This window comes from Dermacentor andersoni, chromosome 10 (genome assembly GCF_023375885.2).
Source record: "Dermacentor andersoni chromosome 10, qqDerAnde1_hic_scaffold, whole genome shotgun sequence".
NCBI classification, from domain to species: Eukaryota; Metazoa; Arthropoda; class Arachnida; order Ixodida; family Ixodidae; genus Dermacentor; species Dermacentor andersoni.
Genome location: NC_092823.1, coordinates 128,990,505 through 129,009,478, shown reverse-complemented (window position 1 = coordinate 129,009,478; position 18,974 = coordinate 128,990,505). Strand labels below are relative to the sequence as shown.

The 18,974-nt window shown below is 45.1% G+C and overlaps 1 long non-coding RNA gene across 2 annotated transcripts; it reads left to right on the top strand.

The window, feature by feature from the left end:
• Nucleotides 1–445: 445 nt before the first annotated feature.
• Nucleotides 446–14,704, top strand: LOC140213747 (uncharacterized). Of its 2 annotated transcripts, none has more exons than XR_011890675.1 (4): nucleotides 446–553; nucleotides 10,970–11,043; nucleotides 13,744–13,833; nucleotides 14,415–14,704. It is a non-coding gene; the product is annotated as an uncharacterized lncRNA (long non-coding RNA). The 2 variants fall into 2 exon arrangements; XR_011890674.1 differs by lacking the exon at nucleotides 446–553 and adding an exon at nucleotides 3,557–4,080.
• Nucleotides 14,705–18,974: the final 4,270 nt, after the last annotated feature.

Here is an 18,974-nt window from a genome sequence, read left to right as displayed (position 1 = left end):
CTGTCTAATTTGGTAACCAAACCAGTCAGTGTATATCACAGTAATCACAAAGCTTTCGTCACTGTCATTATAACATGAGGAAAATAAATACATGTAGCCTTGTCTAACTCTCTGTGATGTGCTACAGTTTCACTGGTTATCCACTTCACAGAGTGGAATTACTCCTCAATTGTGCACATCCGCTATTATTCACGCCCGACGTAGTGGTAATTAGGCAGTTGAAACATGTGCGTCCGGTATTGTGTATGGACTGCATCAGAAGATCATTTATCGCTGACCGTAATCACGTAATTACTGTACTCTCATCCGTTTCCGGTATGACTGACTTCGGATGCATTTTCAGTTCTCTCACTGATTATTGCTTTTCGTATTTAAAAAGAAAGTCTATCAAACGCGCACCATTTTCTAACCCTCTCATACGGGCCCAGCTACAGTTGACATGTGGCCAACGACTGCTCTCCTCCTTCTGGGCCAAATCCTGCTAACCTTCTCCGAGGAACAATTCTATCCCGAACTGAGAAGTGACCTACAAGAGTTCCAAGACAACAGCAGGGTGAGAATGTCGGATTCGTTTGCGCTATTCTTAATTTTATCACAGAAGATATACTCATTACAAATATTCCGAAGCAGCCACCGCGATGACTCAGCGTCTGCGGCGTCTGGCTGCCGAGCACTAATTCAGCGGATTTAACTCCCTGTCATTTGTGCTTTTACTTAGCATTTAATATAGGGGGAATCGGACATTTCAAAGGTTGATGAATGCAAGAAACACCTTCGCATCATGCTTTGCGTTAACCAAAGGGAGCGCGAGATTAGAAAAGGTATTCGCGTAGCCCTCCCCTACGACGTCCCACAAAACCCACTGTGCAGCTTCGGGACCTTAAACCCCACAATTTTTAAGAGACATTATTCAGAACACTAATTTACGCTGTATCAGGAATGTTAGACTAATAGGAGCCCTATATCGTAAAACTATTACATTCAGATTTATTTCCATCTCCTGACGTCAAATTTACGCACTCGCTGACACAAACATCGGGCGGTTACCAGCAGCGTTGCTTGAAAAGCCCAGTCAAACACGCTTGTTGTTTATAGCATGTGCTGTTTCTTTTTTTCATTTTGTTTTCAAAGCGAGTAGCGTTGCCAACATTGAGCCGTCTTTGTTATCTAATTGCCTGACAAGAGACGATGCACGCTTAAGGGGAGAGAGTGTTGATGGGGCCGAGCCAGCACAGTGAAAGTGGATAACCAGAGGAGGAAGGTGGTACCGGCGTCTGCGATTGGTCCGCTTTTGGTTAGCTCTTGATTGGTACGATTGGATAGCTTGTGCTGGCTGGTCAAAAATCACGGTGGCGTGCAACGGAAGGGTAAAAGTGCCACTAAACCTGGTCTTCAGCATGGAACAGTTGGAAGAGTTGGATTCCGAGTGAGGTCATTACACGTGCAGAAGGGTCTCAATAACTTTATGTTGCCAAGCAATTTTTTTTATTTTACATAAATAAATCCATGCTCCTCGGCAGCCCCGAGTAGCCAGTCCCAGAGTGATCGGCTGGCAGCCATCTTTTATTCCTGTCGGAACGGGGCTCTCTCCGGCTAATCAGATAAATATTCAGTTTACTTCGGCATATTGGTGCCTCTTCAACGTGTACATGTCACTTTGACGCGGTGTGTACCCGCGGTTTTCTGACGTCACGTGACAGACAGGATAAGTGGGCGCATCCCAAAAGCCTTTAGCCAATAACAATCCGTTAGAAATTGTTTTTCTTTCGTTTCGTCTAATCATGCATAATCAGTCAACACATATCACTTCAAATGAATCGTTCTCGCTGTTTTCGTGACTCATTTACATTTACATTTACTCAGCTGCAACAGCCCAACTTACAGAAAATATTTCAAAATTTGTGATCATCCGATTTATATCCCAGTTACTTCATTATCGAATTCCATACAATTTCTCATAAATGTTTTAGTCGTCACATAGTTTGAAAAAGAACATTGAAAAAGTACCGCAGGAAGGGTAGACTTCCTACGGATTTACACCATGTTTGTGTATTTCTGGCAGGAGGTCTCAATACAATCATGTACTGCGGGACCGCCTTCTGTATATAAATGTTTCAACTGGATAATTTTGAATGAATAAAATTATGATTATGATTTTTATTCTTATTCTGACGCAGCATTGACGTACTGGCGCAGGGGTTTCGGCGCAAAGTTCGAAAAGCTAAGCTTTGACCTTCGTTTCCTAGTGGGATAATCACCCTATTAGCTTAACATTAACGAAAGTAGCGTTTTCAAGCAGTACTGTATTAGTCCAAACTGACATGGTGTTTCGTTTTAGTTTCCTTTTAAATATACCAAACACTCAGAGTGTAAGATCAGTACTCTCTTACAGGAAACATTCTATATGCCTTTTATGCATTCTTTACGTATAATTCTCTTAATTTTCTTTTTAAAATAATGCATGCTTGATCGAAAATTCCTTAAGAGTGACGTGCAAAATATATGAAAAATATACGCACTTATTGAGCAGCTTGTAGAGCATTTTCTTATGACTGTGTAAGTAAACACTTTAGAGGCAGCAGATGTTCAATGCCGGCAATTTCGAACATACTTAGAGAATACATATAGAAAGGACATGAACAGACTAAACAATTTCCGCCCGTCCGTATCCTTTTTTGTCAGCAGGTCCGGATGGTATTAGTTTTGCTACGTTGAAAATCCGAGAACATCAAGAAGAAATCAGACACCGTTGGTTGAACGGTGTGAAGTCCAATATGATTGTCACTGCACCATCTAGGGGCCATAATTGGCTGCAACGCTGATTAGCTAGTTTTTGTGCACTGTTCTAACAACGGTAGAAGAAAGGTCATACTCGGTAGGTGTAAAAGACTCAATTCCTCAAACATCTACAAGTGACTCTCCTCTAAATTTGCAAAATTTGCCCTCAACATTGCATGCACTTTAACGACCGAGCAAACATTACAGGGCGCGCATCCTCATGTGACTTCCCACAGTTTCAGCGCATCAGGTTACTCTCATTTCGAAGCACGATGACATTTGGAAGTTCCACACAAAGTCAAAAAAATAAAACTCCAATTCACGGGCTGTGCCTCCTTGCCTACGCTCTGTGCAGTACTTATCTATCAACTACCCCGTAAGCATCGTTCTCAGGCGCAATAAGGCTTCGTACTGTGGTGACGATATGTAGCTAGCCGTCCCATGCGAAATCGCTAATGCGGCTCTCTCCCATCGCAGAAAGTGCATGCTTCCTGACAAAAAGCACCGATTTGAGAGCTATCAAACAGAACGGAGCCTTTTACATTACGGGCCACACCCGTTATGTTCCCGTCCTCTCACAAGAAATCATGTTGCTTAGGTCCGTCGTCAGATGTGCATGCCCATTGCTTGAAAGGAATCGCCATAAATAAACTAGGCGGTACATGGTGCACCACGACCTTTTATACTGAGATGCACATATGCATGCAGAAGCTCATCACCAGGTACAATATAAGGTCATAAAGTGCACAGTTGTGGCAGTTCAGGGGTCATCGATATCTCATGCTGAGCATGAGGTCGCAGGTTTTAATTCCGGCGACGGCGGTGGCATTTTCACGGGGTCGAAATGCAAAAAAGATGACTCGCTTAGATTTAGGTGAATGTTAAAGAATGACACGGAGTTGGACATTAACCTAAAGCGCTTCACAACGGTTCCCATCATTGCCCCACTGTTAGTTCGGTATATTAATCTCAACCACCCCATTATTTTACCTTCATAAGGTCATCATACTCATCACATGCAGTACTAAATGCGTAAGGGCATATATGGCCTGAAAAGGTCTTGTAACTGTCGTAAGGACTGTAGTGTGAATTGATGCAAGGCTGGGTTCGTCACTGATTCTTTCTTTCTTTTGCGCAGTGTTATCCGGACATCGGAGAATGGTATCAAATATACAGAAATTACTACTATGACCCAAATTATGGCGGAACAGAGAAATGCGTGAAGTATACCCGATACGGGGAGTATCAGAACTTCAGCACGCCAGGAGTGCTCAGCTATGGCCTAGGTGAAACCTATGCACTGTAAGAGAAGCCGTTCTTTCTACGCTTTCTTTCAAAGCATCCAGGCAGGTTTATTCCGCAGAGGAAACGCATAGATTCATCTCAAGGTGACAGAGATTGTAACACTTGTATATAGAATCCACGCACTGATAACATATTATGCAAGTGTACTGAAATTGTCAGGGTAAATACGACGGCAAGCCTTGTAGCTGGTGTTAATATACTCAAGACCAAAACAGGTCAGTGCTGGCCAGGGAGTGTTTCTCTTGCTCTTCAAGTAGTCACTGACGGCAGAATTGACCACGAAGGAAGTTTCCACGTTGATCCGTCGGCGTAGAACGGATTTGATAAGTCACCGGTAGCAAGCTCCGCACCAAATAACCACTGCTGCAAAGAACCACCGTAGACTACGATGTGCAAGGGGAAGATGTGCGCAGTCGCATGGTTTGGTCACCGCAGAATCGTTGCCAGCTGAAGTGTGGGCATCTGTAAGGACCGAATACGATGCACAAGCGTAAGCCATGTGTCTCCAATGCTGCCGTCACTGCCAGACCTTAAGCAGCGTCAGCCGTCGCTGCGGTGGCCAACGAGCTAGGCCTACCTTCTGCATCGGCGACTGCCAGAGGTGCCATCAGTAAGCAGCGCGCCGTTGTCAAGTGTTTGTCGCTTGCGTATGCATACCATTATTGAGCAGATTTGTGAAAAACGAATGAGCGTCACGCAAAGTTGCTTGTTTTATACTTATTGGCGAAGATACGAAGTCTTTTTGGCTCATTTCACGCAGGGACGCTGGATCTGGGCGGACTTTCGCCCCACGCCCCTTGCACGTCACTTTCCCAAATATACCGAATGGCAGTATGCGGCATGTGAAACGCGTACGCGTCGTACGACGGATGGCACACGAAACAATACTGTGTGTTTCACACTTGATTCTTGCCTCTCATGTGAGCGCCACCAATAGTCCGAACACATCGTCATGATGTGCAGTTGTTGTGGGGTGCGGCAGTGTCCAGATAAGCGGGGAGATGCCACCCACGCGAGGTCACAAGGACGGTTGGTCAGCCTTATTTGCACCACCGGCCGAAATGAATAGAAAGGAGAGAAAAAATAGACATATTTGACTGCTTCATTTTGGGCCTACTTGTTTTATGAGAAACCTGTACCCCTGGCAAAGCCTGGTATTACAAAACAAAGCCCAACTTTTGCACATAAAGCTGCGCAGACTCCGAGCACCGACATGCGCCTCCTTTCAGCACAATGCACAGCTATTGAAGATACGCAAGCGAAATGACCAAAAGAGGACATTCGTATATATATTGATATATTATATATTATATATATATATATATCACTGCGGAGGCGTCGGCCACATTTCGCGTCATTGCTGGCATCGCGACTCATCATTTCGACCTTTTCGTCCGTGGTCCTATGGTCGACGTGCAACTGACGACTCCATGCTACGTCCCGACGAAACTGCTTTTCAGGGACCTCCAATAGCGCGCCCGAATGACGAATCTGTGCCGCATGTTCAGTCCGATTTCGGCCGTCGGTCGCGCTCTCCAACCCCTCCGCGTCAGATGCCTTCCCCTGCTGGACGTACTTTTGCTGACCTCCGAGGACGAAGGTCGCCCAGCCCACGCCGGGGAAACTGAAGGCGGCGACCTCTGGGGGTAAGGTTGCAGGCCCACCGCAAGACAATAAAAAGCCCCCGACACTCTCGCCGCAGAACGACGTGAAGCCGATAAACCCCGACACCGAAGAAATTGTGAGCGCCGACATTGATGTTTTGGTGGATGGACAGCCGGTGACAGCGTTAGTCGACACTGGTGCCGACTTCTTTATAATGAGTCAGGAACTCGTCCTCCGTCTAAAGAAAGTAAAGACACCATGGACGGGACCCCACATAAGGACGGCAGGCGGGCAATTACTGATGCCTATTGGAAGATGTACTGCTAGAATTAGCATTCGCGATTCTTCTTTCGTGGCCACTTTCATCGTTCTTCCTGTGTGCTGTAAGGATTTGATTATTGGAATGGATTTCCTGAAAGAATACGGCGCCGTAATTAACATTCCGGACCGCATGGTGACGTTTTATAAGAGCCCTGGTTTAGACCATTGCTTATCGCCGCAACGCAACTCCTTTCGTCTAGCAGAAGACGACGTCGTCATCCCACCTCGATCATGCACCCTTGTTACGGTAGCATGTGACACACCGTTTCATTGCGAGGGAGTTGCCGACCAAGTAACCACGTTGTTGCTTACTCACGGTATCTCGGTCGCACGAGGAATTGTAAATGTCACCGACGGGCGCACTAACTTGTTACTAACCAATTTTAGCACAGAGCGACGGTACCTTCCAAAGGGCACGGCTGTGGCTTATTTTGATGGTGTTGCGGATGTTCGAGGCTGCTGTTCGCAACTTGAAGAAGCACCTACGCAAGGCCCAGCTTCTGCACTCGACGTCAGCACTGCTTTGTCGCAGCACGAGCGAGAGCGGCTTCTCACGCTATTGTCGAAGTTCAATGACTGCTTTGCGTCGACGTCCAGCGTCGGACGGACGCCTCTAACGAAGCATCGGATAATTACAGAAGATACGGCAAGACCAATTCACCAAAATCCTTATCGTGTGGCTCCCAGAGAACGTGAAGCCATACAACAACAAGTGACAAAAATGCTGGAAGACGACGTGATTCAACCGTCAACGAGTCCCTGGGCATCCCCTGTAGTTCTAGTTAAGAAAAAAGACGGCAGCTTGCGTTTCTGCGTGGACTACCGAAAACTAAATCAAGTGACAAAGAAAGACGTGTACCCGCTTCCCCGTATAGATGATTCACTCGACAGGCTCCGTCACGCGCGTTACTTTTCTTCAATGGACTTAAAAAGCGGATATTGGCAAATCGAGGTAGATCCGAGTGACCGTGAAAAAAACTGCTTTTGTGACGCCAGACGGCCTATACGAATTTAAAGTCTTGCCTTTCGGCTTGTGCTCTGCCCCTGCTACATTCCAACGCCTCATGGATACTGTGCTTTCGGGTCTGAAGTGGAAAACCTGCTTAGTGTACCTGGACGACGTCATCGTGTTCTCCGCAACTTTTGAAGAACACCTCCAACGGCTTGAAGCGGTTCTGCAGTCCATCCGGTCCACCGGCCTCACCCTGAAGCCGGAGAAGTGCCACTTTGGCTTCGGGGAACTACAGTTTCTCGGTCACGTCGTCAGCCACGCAGGTGTTCGCCCAGATCCTGAGAAAATTATGGCCGTAGCACAGTTTCCAGTACCAACCGATAAAAAGGCTGTCAGGCGCTTTCTGGGCCTCTGTGCCTATTACCGGCGGTTTATTTCGGACTTTGCTCGCATCGCGTCGCCGTTAACTCGCCTGACGAGAGACGACGTTGCTTTTGTATGGGGCGACGAAGAGCAAGGTGCATTCACTGACTTGCGGGAACGTCTCCAGACACCTCCAGTGCTTCCTCACTTTGATGAGACCGCTCCCACATTGCTCCACACTGATGCCAGCAATGTTGGCTTGGGAGCTGTTCTTGTGCAGTGACAGGAGGGCACAGAAAGAGTACTTGCCTATGCAAGCAGAACACTCTCACGCACAGAGGCCAATTACTCCACAACTGAGAAGGAATGCCTCGCCGTAGTATGGGCTGTTATGAAATTTCGCCCATATTTGTATGGCCGCCACTTCACAGTTATCAGCGACCACCATTCACTGTGTTGGTTGACAAACCTTAAAGACCCTTCGGGACGACTGGTGCGTTGGAGCCTACGGCTGCAAGAGTTTGACATGACTGTCAAGTACAAGTCGGGGAAACGACATACGGATGCTGACTGCCTGTCTCGATCGCCGATAGAGTCGTCTGCTCCACCCGAAGAAGACTCGGCATTTCTTTGTGTTCTGGAAACATCCACCATCGCCCAACAACAACGGGACGACCCTGAGTTGCTTGAGCTCATCGATTACTTAGAGTGCAGATCTGCGAAACCGCCTAGAGTTTTCGCAAGAGGCCTGTTGTCGTTTTGTTTGCGGGCCAAAGTCCTCTACAAAAGAAACTTTTCTTCGACCGGGTCCCCCTATCTGCTCGTCATTCCTGCAGCTCTTCGTACGGAAGTACTTCAAGCCTGTCACAACGAGGTGACTTCTGGTCACTTAGGCTACACGAGAACGTTGGCCAGAGTGAAGCAGAGGTACTACTGGCCGAGAATTAACACTGCCGTGAAACGTCACGTCCGCAATTGCCTCGACTGCCAGAGGCGCAAGTCGCCTCCGTCGAAACCAGCCGGCCTCCTGCAACCCGTCCAGGTTCCTCGAAGACCATTTGACCAAGTCGGAATGGATATATTGGGCCCGCTTCCTACTTCTACTGCCGGGAATCGCTTTGTTATAGTAGCCACCGACTATCTCACCCGTTACGCTGAAACAAAGGCAATCCAGAGAAGCACAGCGGAAGAGGTGGCGCGCTTTTTCATTGAACACATTGTGTTGCGACACGGCGCACCAACCGTCGTAATAATAGACCGAGGAACCGCATTCACGGCTGCGCTTCTAGATCACGTCTTGCTGCTAAGTGGAACGGCGCATCGGAAATCAACCACCTACCATCCACAAACCAACGGATTAACAGAACGCCTAAACAAAACGATTGAAGACATGCTCTCCATGTACGTGGATGTTGAACATAAAAATTGGGACGACATCCTACCGTATATCACGTTTGCATATAACACGGCGAAACAGGAGACGACGCGCATGACTCCTTTCACCCTTGTTCATGGGCGGGATGTACAAACCATGTTGGATGCCATGCTTCCACATGACTTTGACGACACTGATACGGACGCCGCTGTGTTTACGCAACGCGCAGAAGAGGCTCGGCAACTCGCGCGCTTGCGGATCTGCCAGCAGCAAGACTACGACGCAGGGCGCTATGACCTTCACCGTCGAATAGTAATCTACGACGTCGGCGACAGAGTGTGGGTTTGGACACCCATACGAAAACGAGGCCTCTCCGAGAAGCTGTTAAGGCGATACTTCGGTCCATCTCGAGTATTGCGCCGACTCAGTGACGTCACGTACGAGGTCGTCCCCGATAGTCCCAATTGTACGCGGCGCCGCACGCGCCGTCCTGAACTTGTGCACGTTGTTCGCATGAAGCCGTATGTGAGCGAATAACTATGCGAGAGACCCTTAATTCCACAAGCGACACTTCTGGTCTAGCATCGGGACGATGCTCTCTTAGGGAGGGACAAATGACGCGTGCGTCTATTCTTCAATGCAGACGACAACGAAGATAGGGACATTAACGGATTTCGTCTAGTGGGTCAGTGGGATTCGGCGTGGACGAAGAAGACGTGTCTCTGGCCTGTTTTGTATTTGAACAAGTTGTCCTGCGGCTCTTGAACGTCTCCCTGTCTACTGTCCGCGTTGTACTGCGACAATATATATATATATATATATATATATATATATATATATATATATATATATATATATATATATATATATATTAAGTATTCTATAGGCATCGATGTTGCAACAAACAAACGTGCATGTACCTATACTAAATTCTATAGGGTATGGGTGCATTTAGCGGCGTATAAGCGGTTCCCGTTTCAGCACTCGTCAAGGCTCCTTTAAGGGTTGACGTATGATGAAAATATTGACATGCTCCATGTCTCAAATGCACATCAAAACAGTTTTATCTCTGTTACGACCAAAGAAAATGTGTGTAGCTTAACAATTGGAGAGGCACAGTTACTTATGCACGTAATGTAAACTGGCTTTAATCATTAGAATCACTGGAAATTAGTAATTTCATAGATATATGCAATACATACATATATATATATATATATATATATATATATATATAAAGACAGGCTGCTAGCGTAGTTTTGACGTCAGATTATAACTCCCCCTAGAAATGCATGCACTGCTGTAACGCTAGTGCAGACTCTTTTTTTTTTTATCCAATAAAACTTAGTTCTTCTTATGAGCTCAGTGCTGAGAACTTATACATCCGCAATTTATGTACTTATTGTCAGATCTCCATTCTCAGCTACTCATACATTGCTAAATGTCCTTTCCAAACGGTTCCGACAGCATGGCCTCATCTTACGAGATTATTGAAAATGTATACCACAATAATATCGATCCCAATTCATTGATTATGCAAAGTGCTTTTGAGGGCGCACTTCTAGAAGACATTAGAGTGAAGCGACTTGCTAATTTATCTAACAGCACTAAACAACTTCGACAACTGAGGAGGAACGAGACATGGTACTGACTTGCAACTTATTTATTCTGTTTAAAACAGATGTTTTTATACGATTCTCGGATAACAGTCATGTACAAGACGGGTTACAATTCAAACAATAAAAGATCAATAGGAATAACGGGTAGCGATAAGCAACAATATCTACAGAAAAAGCACAAAAACACAGCAAAGTGAACATGACACGCATGCTATGATATGGAGATTTCACGTTTCAAATTTACACACTACAATTATTTCAGAGACCGAGCAACCAAAAGCACATTGACACGTTTGGTGCCCAACAAGCACCTTGGACGTTCCGGTGATTTCTTTTGTAGTTTTGTCGTTGCTGTGGTCGCAGCTGTGCAGCATTTAAATGCAAGTGTACACCCATACTTTTTGCAGTGGGCGGCCCTTCCACGCCTCGCCTGACCTTACAAAATTATAATAGTTTTTCGTTTTACAGCTGTCCGGGAATCGTATAACAGTCTCTTCTGTTTTGAAAAGTATAAACCAGTTAGAAGTCAGCACCATGCTCCGTCCCTTCTCTGAAGCGGAAGTCTTCTTTCGCAGTTATTTATAATTATGCCTAAGCAATTAGCGCAACCCTTCATTGTGCGACGTGTCATAAAACAAACTTATTTTTCAGAGAGGGCGACGTAACCATGACTTCAACAACGTGCTACAATAACAGAAACTTCCTCACATTTGATCCTTATAACAGTGAGTGCATCATGAATGTCTCTATTTTTTTTAAAAAAGTGGACCTTTATTTCAGTATTGATACAAATTTTAGAGACAGGTGAGCGCATTTAGTGATGCCAACTAGACCCCGTCACAGGGCCAACAAAATATAAAACCACGGAAAGCATTAAAAACACTTCAGGCAACATTTCCGACCTTCTTCACCCGAGCAAAGGAAAGCAGTGAGGAGAGCTTAAGCGTACTCACGCGCAGTTTTGTTAATAAGCGATGTATCCAAAGGAATCCGATAACACGCACACAAGTTGACACTTTTGCAGGCGAGGTGGCTGAAAACGCAGAACGATGTTGCGGGCACAAGCCGTCTACAGTTATTTCTCCCTTTTGTGCACATGTCAGCACTTTGTGTTTACTGTATACGACCCGCTTCCGGGGTACAAACATTAGGTTGATAGACAAAGTTGTCTCCTCTTTCGTCCTAGTCGCTTTTCTTCCTGGCGATGTATATTCAAACAAGATATAGCACAGATATCCATCGTGCTTCGAAGCGAAAGGAAGATTTCGACAAATTGCCTTCTCCTATCCTTGTTCGTGTGCAGTAGTTACGTTCACAGCTTATCGAGTACTTAACATACGAAGAGGAACTAGAAATACAATCGACAAGCATGAGCGCTGATTTCAAACATTTTTTTAAATGACTCAAACTGAAGCAGCCTCACGTGAATGTGCGGTACAATGGATGTTCACGCAACCGATGAGAAGCACTCAGTTGAAGTTAATGAAGACCTTGTGAGTTTCGTATTTTAGTTATGTTTTCTGTCGTAATGTGATAAAGTGGAAGCTTCGGCGACTTGATTTAATATCGACAGCGCAAAAGACGAGGACAGAAGAGAGGACACAACACAATCACTGTTTTGTGTGCTTTCTTAAGTCCTCGTTTTCTGCGCTGTGCTGTCATGTCCACTCTCATACAAGAACCTAGGGCTCATCGCACACAGTACCGACGACGTTATCGTTTGTGTAAAAACTAATATTTCCCGTGTGATTGACTATTTCGGTCATGAATATGACATGTAGCCTTTTTTTGAGGTGGCTGTTACTTTCAAGCCCATCTTCTGGCTGGCCTTACACAACGAACTGATAGTATAAGCAGTGAACGAGGGTCGCAATGTGTGCTTGTTGGTAACCCATCTTGAATAGGTGTACTGTAGCGCGATTGAAAGACAGGACAAAAGAAGACACACACGGACACATACAGCGCTAACTTAATGAAAAGAGCGCTACGAAGACGCGGACTAAAAGAACAACATGTACGACGGACAAGGCGCTAAAAGCGCCTTGTCCGTCGTACATGTTGTTATTTTAGTCCGCGTCTTCGTAGCGCCCTTTTCATTGTGTATGCAAAACCAACTCGCCCACATCAAGCTTCTGCAGCGCTAACTTCCAACAATGTTTATTATCGAAAACTGGGTCGTACTTATACAATCAGCCACATGAGTCACAGCCATGTGAAGAGAAACATTCAAAGCGAAATATTTTTACAAGTGATATCTTAAGCCATGCGCAAAAATTTCAGTTCTTTTTCAGGGAGAGCCAATGACCGTTTACTGATACAAGAATCCCCCCGGGGCAGCAATCTTCTCAGCTTCTATTGTAAGCCTACTCAGTTCGCACTTACTTCTACCAGTAGTGGTTGTTGATTCGGAGAGGAGAGCACTTCGATATGTGGTTTTTTCTGCACCTCGCAAACTAATCAGCTTGTGCAGCAAAACAAGAGCAGAAAAGAAAGTGCTCCTAGCGGCGAAGTTAAACACAGGGAAAAGTTTAGAGATTGTAAGACTTCGATTATATATCGTGTACCCTTATCGTGTGGGAAGCATTACGTCGAACACTCGGGCAGATGCATTAATAATAGACTGCGTGAATACAAAAATAAAGTCTACGAAGTTACGTCAAATGGGTTTCTCTCCCTTCATTGTAAGCAGCATAAGTGGTCCCCTCTCTTGTAATCAACAATCATTACTGGTAGAAGTGCGAACTGACTAGACTTAGAAGCTGAGAAGATTGCTGCCCTGGGGGATTGTTGTATCAGTAAACCATCATTGGCTCTCTCATAAAAAGAACTGAGTTTTTTGCGCATGGCAGATGTCACTTATAAAAATGTTTCGCTTTGAATGTTTACCTGTTCACGTGGCTGTGACTCATGTTGGCTGAGTGCATAAGTACGACCTGGTTTTCGTTAATAAACATCGTTGGAAGTTAGCGCTGTGTGTCCCTGTGTCTCTCCTTTTGTCCTGTCTTTTAATCGCGCTGCTGTACACCTATACAATAAGTAGTGAGTTTTGATAACTTGGCCTGTTCCTTACCGCTGTCAGAACTAGTCATTCGCGCAAACTCGTGGATTGCCACAAGCAGTAAACATTTACTAAGAGAAACGTCTCGTCAAATCAATGGAACTACTTTGGGTTAGGCATGCCATAATAATGTATTCACGGTAACTATAACAAGTTGGAAGCTGATTCACAATTTATTCGAAATTAATTAATTAGGCAGGAGACAAAATCTTGGAGGCTTTTTTTGGATAGTTTCTGCTAACAACATAAGATTAAATTCATTCACATGGAAGGTTAAGCTTGCTTTTAAAACTTAGTGCACGATAGAGGGGACACCATGTATATGCCATGAATGTCAATCAATGTTGTGCATGAATTTGTTACGCAGAATCAGCTGATTTCATCGTAGCAGACTACCATGTAATTTATACGGACTGCAACATCTGCTACATCCTTCGTCATCTTTATGTTGAAAATGGTAAGTCTGATAAGCTTGAAATGAAAGCACCGGATAGTAACAGCAACAAAAACGCGCACAAGCCTTGCGGCTTGTCTTTGTAGCTAAGCAGTCACAGCTTGGTTTACATTTCTAGAATAGGCAACAAAGTTAAGCATTTAGTCAGAAAGGAAATTTCTCGCCAGGTAATAATAAGAGTTGCAGTGAGCTGATAGAACCATGCCATAACGCCCTAAATTCTTCATATATGTATAGTAAAAATGCATCCTATAAACCATAATTACGAACGATGCAGCGAATGAGTAGCAAGAGCCTAGGTACTGTATAGTTACAAATGAAAGTGAATGCAAAAGGTTCCTGTGAAGTTTTTTTCTGCATTTTTCTTCATCTGATGCGGTAACTCGGAGGTTATGGTGCTGCACTTCTGAGCACCAGGTTGTAGGTTCGATACCGGCGGCCGCATTTCGATGGGAGAAGAAGGCAAAAATCCCAGATAGTCGAAACTAACCCTGAGTCCTTCACTACGGCGTCCTTGAAATCCTACTGTGTATTTTCGGAACAATAAACGCCACAATATATCTTCTTTGCTCTTGGTCACCCAGGTTACGGTTGCACCTTGTGGCGTCGGTCATCGACATTCCAGCAGGCGGCCGACTGCTGCGAGTTTATCTACGCAGAGAACTGCGGCACGACGCCCAAGTACCAAATATACCAGTCATCGTGCGCACCAGAGCTGGGGATGCCAGGTGCATAGCGCCACGCTTTATGGTGGTCACCATGGTTGCAGAAGTGCCGTCTCAGGCACACTTTCCTCGCCTCCTCACTAGCACAAGTCTGAATCACCGCTGAAGTTACTGATGCAATAAAATATTTGTACTTTTGGGGCAACGAATACACGTTGGTTCAATAACGACAACTTGATTTGAGTGAGTGAGTTCGTGTTGCATGGGAACTGATGCAGCAGCGCGATGGGGCTAAGACAGACATGGGAAACATTCACAACTGCACCAACGTCCACTGCCATCAGCATCCTATTCAGAAAAGCACGAGCAATGCACAAATATATATATATACATATATATATATATATATATATATATACCCGCCGTGGTTGCTATGGTGTTGGGCTGCTGAGCACGAGGTCGCCCGATCGAATCCCGGCCACGGCGGCCGCATTTCGATGGGGGCGAAATGCGAAAACACCCGTGTACTTAGATTTAGGTGCACGTTAAGGAACCCCAGGTGGTCGAAATTTCCGGAGTCCTCCACTACGGCGTGCCTCATAATCAGAAAGTGGTTTTGGCACGTAAAACCCCATAATTTAATTTTAATATACATATATCTGCTGCTATGCGCTGGGGACGAGGGAAGGGGAGCTAGTGAAACTACTGGGAGGGGTGATGATAAGAGAGGTGCTGAATGCTTATGTATATTAGACAGGGGCCTTACTAGAGCTGCTCGTCTAGCATGGTGTCCTGCAGAAACTTCGACTGCGCTTTACTTGCCCGCATTGAAGTTGCAGTGTCAGGCCATGACACTGCCGGGAATAGCGTCCTCCTACAGCGGTCACCTGCCATTGTTGGCTAGAAAACTTTCCAACGTCCTTCGCTCCAGCATTCATGCTGGGCAATATCACAATATGTGTTCCAGCGTTTCAGGTGTCTGGCAGTGTTAACAATCGGGGCTGTTGGAGTGGCCGATGAGCTGTGTGTAGCGACGGGTGAAAGCAACACCCAGCCGAATCCTGTGTAGCAATGACGTTTTGCTCCGCGTAAGCTTCGGGGGCAAACAGAATTTACCGTCTGGGTTGACCATATGCAGCCGTCTGTGGATGTTGCCATCGTGGGCTGTGCATGCCGTTGTAAGATCCTGCATGAATGCCTTGATCATACAGTTGGTGTAAGGTCTAGGGTAGGCAATCCGCACTTTATCACAGGAAAATAATTCCGATCTTGCCTCACTGTCAGCGAGCTCATTGCCAATCACGCCACGATTACAAGGTACCCCTTGAAAAGTGATCACGTGGCCACCTAACTAGCCACTGTGATAAAGTTCGGCGATTTCCAGCACGAGCAAGTAATATGGTCCTCCCTTTAAAAAGCATTGTGCAGTTTCCTCGAAAAGTACAGAAAAACCGTCACGTTGTCACAGGCAAGAGCACAATGAGAAGCTACAGATATAATACTATTTATTTAAAAATGACAGCCCTTGTTTAGATCATCTGAGCGACGCTGTACTTCAGATTTCAAGGCGAAGCATTTCTTGGCCAAGCTGTAACCAAGATAAGAGCAAAGTCAAGCTCAAAGACTTGATGATGTTTTGATGATATCTTGTCTCCGAGAAATGTGGCCCGATGGCGGAGATAAGGCTGCCTAAAAATGTGGACATGTTGCGAATTAAGGCGGCCCAGTTTGCTAGCATCGGACGCAGTGAATACAAGCACCGGATAGAGTGCGAATTGAGGTGGCCCGCAGCGGCAGGTAATGAACGTGAGCACAGAGGCGAGTTCCAACACCAACATGTCGTCGTTGTCATGCTTTGTCATTGCCTTCATGACATTGTGATTATTCTTTCGTTATCACCTCAGAGTCATCTTTCCGCCGTTTTTATTCTGTTGCTGTCGCTTCATTGTCATATTGCCATCATCGCGCCTTCTTCGATCCATTTTTGTCATACCATCATCATCATCCCATCGTCGTCATGCTATTTCGATGTGGAGTCACCATCACAAAGTCACCATCCTGCCCTCGTTATCGTTTCATCGCCATCATTTCGCATTAGCTATTTTGTCGTAGTCACTGCCGTCAACCCTTTGTGGTTATACCTTTTTCGTCACGCCATCGTCGTAATTTCACCTTTCTCATCCCTTTGTCGTCAAGCGATCACCGACACGCTGTCGTCGTCATACCGCTTTCGTCATGCAGTGTTCTTCATATGAATCTAATCATTTTAGCATGGTAATCCTATTGTCGTCGTGCCGTCATCGTCACTCTAGTTCCCTCATTCCCTTCGTCACTGCATCGTCACCATATCATCGCCATCAATTCAGCATCGGCATCACGTTGTGGCCACGCCGTCATCGGCGCTATGACGGCTGTGTCACGAAAATTACTTTTCCTCTAACCAATTAGATGTGAGCAGTAACCCCTTTGACGAAACAAGTTGACACAGGCGATGCAGCTGTAAACATCTAAATTTGGCAGGAACTACACCCTCCAAAGGGAACAAAACGTGTACATGGGCTACCTCCTTCCCGCAATTAGTGTACTGCAGCTATGCCTCGATAAACTCAGCATGGCAGGCTTACTGAGTTGCATCTCTCTTAGTGTCTTATTTCTCAGGATTTATCTGATAATGAATTTCGCACTCGGTTTCCCTCTTCTGAAAGCGCTTCTAGGAGGTATTCGGAGGCGCGAATAGCTGCTGCGAAATCTTCGCTTAGAACGGCCTTTCACCTCTAAGATATTGACAAAAGTTTTTAGCCATTAAACGCATATGTTTCTATCTGTTTGGTATAGACGCAACTCAAATATATTTGAGGTTTAGCCCACGAAGGACGTTATTAGGGCCGAATTAAATGCAATTTTATATTAAGTGATATTACAGGTTTCGCAAGCTTTTCGAGGAACGTGAACGTTTGCTCGCGTCCGCAACAATTTGTCATTTGACTCTACATACCTAATGACTCAAGGGTGCTGTGTGGAGGTCCATCAAATACTGGCCGGCAAATTCAAGAGGCGCTTCTATGGCTCGATTGTGATGACCTCTTCACACGTTTATGCAAGGAAGCCACTTACGGGCATTTTTTTTAAGTTTATCACAAGCCTTATCACGAGGGCCTTCCACTAACCGCAGCAACAATGAAGAGCTGCGCCTCCATCGAGGACGCAAATTCGAGAACCCTGGCATTCCGTAACTGTGCACCATCTTGTCAGGAAGATCTTCGACCAAACCGCTCAGCTATATCTTCCCAGCGTGGACGTGGACGGAGTTTTCAGTGTAGCTGCAGATGTCTTCACAAGAAAACAATGGAAGGTTACAAAACAACACATTTAGAAGCAGTTTTAGTGAAAACAATATCTTTATGCCTTCAAAATAAAAACAGAACGCATTGAAAGAGCCAGGCCAGCTCGTTTTATTGACTGTATTTGTGCACTAATAATAAATGTAGGGAGAAAAGTAACGTTTAAGTAGTCGAGTACTTATTTTCTCAGTTACTTTCGTTTGACACTAACTGTTAACTTTAATCAAATAAACTTTTATTTATTTATTTATTTCAAATACCTTACAGGCCCTATGGGGGCATTATGTAAGGGGGGTTACAAAATCAAGAAAAAAAAATAATAGGTGTTGTAATCTGTCGCTTTTTTTTCTGTAGTGTGTACAAGTCTGGATGCGCTGCTATCTAACTACTATCGCACGAAAACAAGGGTCACTGATCCCAAATTGATCCGAAGGGCCCATACTACTGGGTATGGGCCTAATCTTGGCCAGTGTCTCAGAATTGGTATTTACGCGCACAGACAAGAGGCACAAACAGCCGAAGGAGGAAAAAGAATTCAAGTGAACATGCTGAATGAATGAACAAGCGTGCATGGACTGAGTTCGATTCTTTTTCTCCCTTGTCCTGCTTTTCCTGCTTGAGCGGGCACTGCATGTCGAGCGTAGTGCTACAGGGAAGTCAAGGGGTTGGCAACCCAAAAGTTTAAGACATTGGCTACGGAAGTGTGTAAAAGTACATTCCGTTTACGACATATTGTACAAGCATTTCTGTCATTAGCGTTTTGTTTTGCATAAATTTACATTTAACATTTGCGCTAATATTTAAAAAGGAGACATACTTTAAAAGAGTTGAATGTCGAGCTAGTTGGTATTTTGACATGAGAACTATGCTAACATACAGTGCAACAGGACTGCACAGCAGAAAGAAATATGAACACAGGTGCAAACTAACAAATGGTTTTATTGAAGCCAAACCCACAGGTATATATATACAGAAGCTGCACAGGCGCACCATTACAAGGAATAATGGACTTCGTCGAACAAAAAGTGATTAAACCAGGTGCAAAAGGAACTTCATTTCTGCTTTGTACAGAGCAATCGGTGTTTTCCCTTACATAATCCTTACCGGATTTCCTGATAAAAAATAACTCTAACGTATC